Below are 6,146 nucleotides of genomic sequence, written 5' to 3' on the forward strand. Positions count from 1 at the left end.
TTTGGGAGTTGAACGAGCTAGCTATTTCTTTCCTTAGCTCATGGAGGGGGAGGGTGGCCTCGGCTCAGCTGTTTGGTCCTTTCTGGGTCTCAGGGGTCAGATAAAGAGCAGACATCAACTCTCTGGCCAGGACCCAGAGGGCACCGCATGCACAGGGAACAGTAACTGGAGGACATTTAGTGAGGACCATGCTCTGTTCTCCAGGATGGCTTGGCCACCTCAGACCATAGGAATATGAGTTCGGTCAATGTGGAAGGGGCTTTTGGAGACACCATGGTCTTTCTGGAGCAATTCAGTTGTTCACACTTTTTTAGAGAAGCTCTAACCATATTCCAATTCAAACCAGGCCGGAGAGTGTGAGCATCATAGCCAGGAAGAGCTGTATTCAGCAGGTGCTCTGGGTCAGGTTGGATCCTATAGCAGACCTTAGCCCAGTCAAGAATCTGGACTTGCACAAGAATAAATTCTATTGCAAGCAGATTATATTTGGACAAGTAATTCTTGGTCTTTTAAGTCCACAGCTCACAAAGGATTAGGGTAGAATGAGAGGCTGAAAGGGCAGCTAAAGATAAAGGCTTGTTGGATGCTGGAGATGCCTTATCACTCAGACATGCACTTTGTAGAAGTAAGAAGAGCTGGATTAAATCAGGTTCATTCATTCATTCAGAGTTTATGGCATTCTTAATATGGTCCAAGGTTGTGCTAAATGCTAGGAGGGACTTTTACAAGAGATAAATATGAAAAACATTAGTTCCTATCAAAAGAAGCATAAACTCACCATAATATGAGCTTTTTAGTCTTAGAAGCCCAGGTTGCTAGAGCTGGGACCTTCATGACCCACTAGTTCAATCTACCACTTTACAGATGAGGAAACTGAGGCTCACAGAAGGAAAGTGATTTCAGGTGCCATAGCCTTTGGGACTAAAATGACTTGACTCCTGATCTAGCTCTCTTTTCAGTGAGACTCACTTCCCTGGAAAGAGAGAGAGGAGACAGTACCCCAGGATGTGTCAGAAGCTCTGCGTGGCATTAAGAAAAAAGCTCTGAGCTGCCAGATGCAGCAACTACCACCAACTGATAAGAGGACACTTCCTTCTTCTGAAAGCCGTCTCTTCTTCCCTCTCCTCAAAGACTCTCCATGCCAGCCCTGCAGCCTCCTACTTCCTTCCCTTGGCCCCAGCATTCTTCTGGGCTGCTTTTTGGTGGCAGCTGTATACCCGGCTAGATCTACACTTCCTTAGAGTCTCCTGTGTAGATTGAATTTGCCATGTGACTTTACACCAAGAAACGTTGGCACTATTTCCCAAAGACAGGACTGAAGCAGTTTACACTCAGATTAAAACTACAGAGCACAGTCCTTTAATCCCAGAACAATCACTTCAGACATTGGCTCTAGAACTTCAGAGAAAATGCCAGTTTTGTGAGCTGGGTGCCAGACAAGCTTCCTGAGATGGTAGCAGCTTACATACGTAACCCAGCGGGTGGTGTGGCTCCCTTTCCCTGTGAGTCTGGCTGCATAGACCTTGAGATGCAGTGAGTCCCACACAAAGTAAGACAGAGGCCATTGTGGAGGTACACCAAGGGTGACCTTGGCTGTATTCATTCCCTGTAAGTACAAACAAGATATCTCAACAATGGTCTTCACTCTCCGCTTTGCTAGCCGGGATCTCACCTCCTGGTATTTGGATGTTAGTACACATCGTGGTGGGGTCAGTATTTGTGTTGGGTGGAAAACTTCAGCTCAGGCTCTGAGGGAGGAAACATTGTCAGCTAAATGAAAAAGAGACAATATTTCCTTTATTTTTGGAGCCAAACTTTGATCTAAAATAAAAAGGCTTTGCATCTCAGGCAGCCTGATTTAATTGCTGAACAAAGCTCTCTTCTTGTAGGGAAGAAAGAAGAGGACTCCAACAATTAGCCCTCTAAAATGTAGGTCTGTAAAAACAATGTGGAGGAAATAGTCAGCGACATCCATCTGCCCACGGCTTTTTGGCTAGTCCAGGCCAAGGCAAGACAGAGGAAAACATATCCGCTTGGTTCAAGAGTTCAGCTCTCCCTTCGTTAGGAGAAGAGCCCAGCTTTGCTCTCTGCCCGTCCAGGTCTCTGTTTCCTTCTCACTTCTGCAATATTTTATCTTTCAGATCCCTCCCAGTGAACCTTTTCCAGTGTTGATGGGGGAATCTCATATGAACTTAACTTGATTTTCTTACCAGGGAATGTATGAAGAAAAGGTCCCAGAGAATAAGCAAGAGTAATGCTTGGATACCTACCACGGGCTAGATGTTTTAGTCTTAGAGCATCGCACTGAATCATCCCCATGACTTCATGGACTAGTTATTACTCCACCCCACTCCCATTTGATACACAAGAAAACTCAGGCTCATATGTTAAAACTTTGCCCCAGATGGCACAGGTCCTCATGGGTCCAGCAGGAAATAAACCAGGTAACCATGGTTACCAGGTGACCACGAAGCCAATGTCTTTGCTGTTTTGTTGGATCCAACGTGATTAGAAAAAAGGAAGTTTCCAGAAGGTTAGGAACCCCTGTGGGAGCCAAGAGTCTTTTGAGATGGGGAAACTGACCCTTTCTTTCATTTTTATTGATTCGATTTCCCTCAAAAAGTATTCAACTCTAGTTTTCCTGGGCCGACGTAAAGGTGTAAGGTGTTTGTTCTTCTGGCTTAATATGTCATTCTCGCTCCTTTTTTTGAGGTGTTAAACTTGTAGTTTTAAAAACTGCATTTCGTTCCTGGTGCTGAGTTCCCGAAGGCTGACTCTCATGGGAATGTCCCTAACCAACCACCTCGCAAATGTCTATTTGCTCCCTCCCGCTTGTACAGCACTGACCTGGGTGCTGTGGAAGGGACGAAGGTGACCCAGAAGTAGCCTGAACCTTGGATATGACAGAAAATAGTTGAACGCATAAAAACCCAACCTAAAATATAAGGGATGGTATGCTTGGGTTGAACTAAAGAAAGGCTTTTTAATTTGGGCTGCACTCCAGAATCACTTTGTGACCTTTCCAAAGTGCTGAGGTCTGGGCCTTACCCACAGAGATTCTGTGTGAATGGGTCTGTGTGTCCTTTTGTCCCCATCCCTGTGGGGACTTTTCAGAGTTCCCTAGGCAATTGTAATACACAGGTTGAGAACCGTTGAACTAGAATAACGTAAAATGTCTTTTCCAGCATGTAAGATTCCCTAAGTTGAAATCAGAGTGAACAGACCTTGGGTGTTGAGAGCGCAGAGACAGAGGTGGGAAGAAAGCTCGAGATTTATGTATGTGCTTGTTTAATCTTCCCCAGGACCCTGCGTCTCCCCCGTCTGGGCAGATCCGTTGTCCAACCCGTCCTGACTCGGCTGTGGCCCCCAGGAGCACTGCCCATCTCCTTTCACCTGGGAAGAGCCTCCATCTCTCTGGAACTCTCTGAATCACAGCTCTCCATGAGCTTTTTGAGAAATATGTTTTTGTTAGTTTATCCAGTTTCTTTTTTCTTTGTCAGTTGTTATGGTGGGTGGGCGTGATGGTCTGTTACAACCGTCTACGTTGCAGTTGGAAGCAAAACTCTCCTTTCAGGCACTAGGCCTCCTACAAGGGGAGAGATGTGAGTTGGTGTGTGGGGAGGTATGTGGGGGTGAAGACGGGATGAGTTAAATTTAGGAGAGCCAGGACATGTGCAGAAAGGAGAGTTCTGTGACAATGGGACGGGAAGAGACCGATGACAGAGGAAATGTGAGAGAATAAGCTTCACGTTGTAGGGACAGATTGAAATCCATGTTGGTCTAACTCCAAAGCCTCTTAGTATACATCATCTATGACACTGGCCACAAGAAGCCACTGCCCCAGCAGAGAGGCTAATATAGAAATAAAAGTCTTTGTCTTAAGTTGTTATCCCTGGTGTACTGATGGGACATGCTTTGGCTTTAGGGATTCCGACATTTGACTTTGTTTTATCTGCCAAAGTCACAGTAGAATTGGTAACAGACACCCGGGACATTCTCTGTAAGTTTCTTTTGGGATTTTTTTTTGGATGTAGTTTGTGTTTAACAATAGTGTACACTTTCTGATTGGCAGTCAGTAATGAAACATGTAAGTCACTCATTTTAAAAGTTCATCTCTTTCAATTCATTGATTCAGCTTCTAGAAATCTGTTCCAAGGCATATATGCAGACAAAGGCTTGTACGGAAAGTTATGTATAATAGAGACAAACTTAGAAATGATTGAAATGTCTTACATAAAGGAATACTATATCTAATATACATGTATAATCTTATATATGATTATAAAAATATCTGAAACTTAATATAAAATTGGATAAAAAACTAAAGTATGGTTATACTATGGAAAACCATACAATAGTTAAAATTAATGATATAGGACATATATGCAGAAATTTGAAAATATCTCTAATATATATTATATAGTATGATACGATTCATGTCTGTCTCTCTCTGTATATAAATACCAATACACAGAAAAAAGACCAGAAGGATACTTATATATGTATATGATATTGTGTGTGTGTGTGTGTGTGTGTGTGTCTATATATATATACTATAATAGAGGTCACTTAGTTTTGGAGAAATGGGGGGAGGATAAAGAAGGACCTTTATGTTTATAAACATCTATATTTGTGTCTTTTATGACAAGAACATTTATATCTGTTACCTATGTAATTAAAAATCGTAAAATCTTAACTGCTTTAAAAAAGCTTGACTTTTATTTTTCTTTTTATATGGCTTCTCTTAAAGCTTGGCTGCCTATTGAAAGATGAAAAAACAAATTACCCTCTCTTTCCTAGAAACCTAAAGCAGTATCATAAAATTTAACTGATTGGGCAATTGCTTCAATGTGAACTAGCTACCCAGCGACGTCGCAAACAGGTTTTGTTAAGATCAATGCTCATGCGTAGCAGGATGTGGTCCCCTAACGTAGCTGGATTTGTTCCAGGCCAGGGTGACAGCGTATCGGTCAACAGCCAGCAGATGAGGTGTGTTCTGTGACACTAGTTGTTAGCTCAGAAACAGCTCCCACCATTCTTGGTTCCAGCCTTCGTCTACCTTGGCTGCTGGCGCAGAGAAGAGAAAGAAAACAAGGTGTTGCTGCAGCCTGGAGGTGGGGGACGACGGGCAGGAAGAGCTGTCTGGGGTTCACCTAGACACGAGAAAGAGCATGCAGTCTCTGCTGGGATTGGACTCTTTTCATCCACATACTTTCAGATGGTTAGTTTTTCCTCTTTACTCTTTCTGATGTGCTCATTTAAGCCAGTCCTCAATATGTTCCTTCCTGTTTAGGAATTAAAGAATGGAATTGCTAGAAGGGACCCTGGGCCACCAGTCCAACCCCCTGACTGGCAGGGCAGTACCTGGATGCCTGGAGAGGGACCCCAGCATCCGGGAACAGAGTTGAGCTTGCACTGAGCATCCTGGAGCTGGGCGGGGGCTTGCATGGCTTCCTCCCCTCTCTGGTTCTCTTGCGAGTGGCTCCTAAGGACACTGGCTGAAAGACACCACAGTAACCTGAGCTGAAGACAATGACTCAGGGAGGGGCTTTACTTGTTCTGTGGTCATTTGGGACTTTCTAGATCAGTGTCAGTTGTGTACCATGTAAGTTTCAGTGTCTTTACTTCTGTGCTTTTTTGTGCCAGTACTGAGATTTTTTTGCAGTTAGCCCTCTCAAGCCCCATTTGTAGCCTTATGATGGGGTTTACATCTATTTCTATCTCTTCCTAGTCTCCATGTAAATGAAATAAAATATAATCAACTTATTTTTTAATGAATTAATTATAATGCAAACATGCAAGATATATTTTTTTCTGGATAAGATTACTTCAAAGGTGTCTCCCTGGCCTGACTGTGTGAACTTGAGAGAAATAAAGACTCATCTCTTGTTTAGTTTTGTTTAGTATCCAGGACGCTGCCAGGCCAAGCAAAGGATGGTGCTTGAAGGGAACGGCTTTGGGGTGCACCGGGGGCATGAGGATCTGTGAGAGAGGCCCCTTGCCCGGACCCAGATGGCAGCAGGCTGGCCGGGCGGCTCAGGGGCTGGGCCCAAGGGTGGCTCGGGCGGCGTGGTGCTCAGGCTGATGGAGAAGCACCCTGCCGCCTTCCCACAGGGGCTTTAGCGTCACTGTGTGTGAAAGAAATG

Source organism: Galeopterus variegatus, unplaced genomic scaffold (genome assembly GCF_000696425.1).
Source record: "Galeopterus variegatus unplaced genomic scaffold, G_variegatus-3.0.2 Scaffold8023, whole genome shotgun sequence".
Taxonomy (NCBI): Eukaryota; Metazoa; Chordata; class Mammalia; order Dermoptera; family Cynocephalidae; genus Galeopterus; species Galeopterus variegatus.